Source organism: Bemisia tabaci, chromosome 1 (genome assembly GCF_918797505.1).
Source record: "Bemisia tabaci chromosome 1, PGI_BMITA_v3".
NCBI classification, from domain to species: Eukaryota; Metazoa; Arthropoda; class Insecta; order Hemiptera; family Aleyrodidae; genus Bemisia; species Bemisia tabaci.
The window spans coordinates 53,552,955-53,554,231 of NC_092793.1; positions in this window are offsets into that span (position 1 = coordinate 53,552,955).

Here is a 1,277-nt window from a genome sequence, read left to right on the forward strand (position 1 = left end):
GTCCCGCGTGTCTTGTTCGACCCGCCGTTGTCGGGTGCTTCGAAAAGAAAACTCCTCTACTTTACAAGAGGCCATAGCGGTAATTGCTGATTTTTTTCAGGGGCGGAACGCGGACGGTTCTCGACGACACGAAGCGCTTGACAATGGGTCTGCGTGTCCCAGTTTCCGCCGTTGCCAACGGGGCAGATAGTGCGCTGGAATATCCTGGAGATCTTCCTCTATGGCTTCCCTCGAGAAAATAATTTTATTTCCACGCCGGAAAGTGGAAAGACGCAGCCTTGGACTGTCCGAAAATAGCCAATTCACGCTTAAAAATCCAGTTCTAATTTGCTTCTTCACCCTTGAGTATCGAACGATAGGGAGCTATGGGCAACTACGTAATCTGGGAAGTATCAAGCCTGCACCGATGCCTACGCGAATACAATTTAAACGAGTGGGAAAGCTTGGACACGTTCTTATCAGAGAAGCGCGCAATTAGTGAAACATTTCAAGTTTTCACGAAGTTTAAAAAATTCCGAGAATTAAAAGTAACAAAAACGAAATAGAACGAAGGAGGAAAGAAAGTCATGAAATGAGTAAAATTAAATTTACCAAAACGTTACTACGGATCTGGGTGTTTCCCTGGAAATTTTAAAACCACTTAGTGCGACACATACACCAAAAAAAAAAAAAAAAAAAAAAAAAAAAAAAAAAAAAAAAAAAAAAACTTATCTGGAAGCATAGATATTTATTTTGATTGACTGGAAATTAAAGCCTTTCAAAAAAGCATTGAAATTTTCAAAGTTTCAGTTACAATCGAGTTGGAGCTAATCAGAGAAGACTAAACTTGGGAAAAATTGTTGTCATCATTTTTTTGCGATACATTCCTGCATTCATGCTGGAGATGTGGAAACAAGTTACGAAAAGAAACACGGGATTTAATCACTCTACTTAATAGCAACATTGTTGCGATGATTTTCGCTCCTTGCAATTAACAGATTGGCAACAGGTGACACAACCAAAAATCGGAATTTATTGCTACATTACAGCAATAATTTCCGCGCCTTCAAATGAGAACGTAGGTAATACGTAGGGCAAATATAATGAAGCAATATACCTACGATTTCATGTCTATCTATAGCTATCCTTGCTACTTGGGGCAAGGGGACACTAAGTTTCTGTTCTGCTGACAAATAACCGAGATAAACACACACGTGTGTTCAGATATATTTTCAATCTAGTAATTTTTTCAATTTAATAAAGGGCTGGATGAAGAACATAAAGATTAAAATAATTAA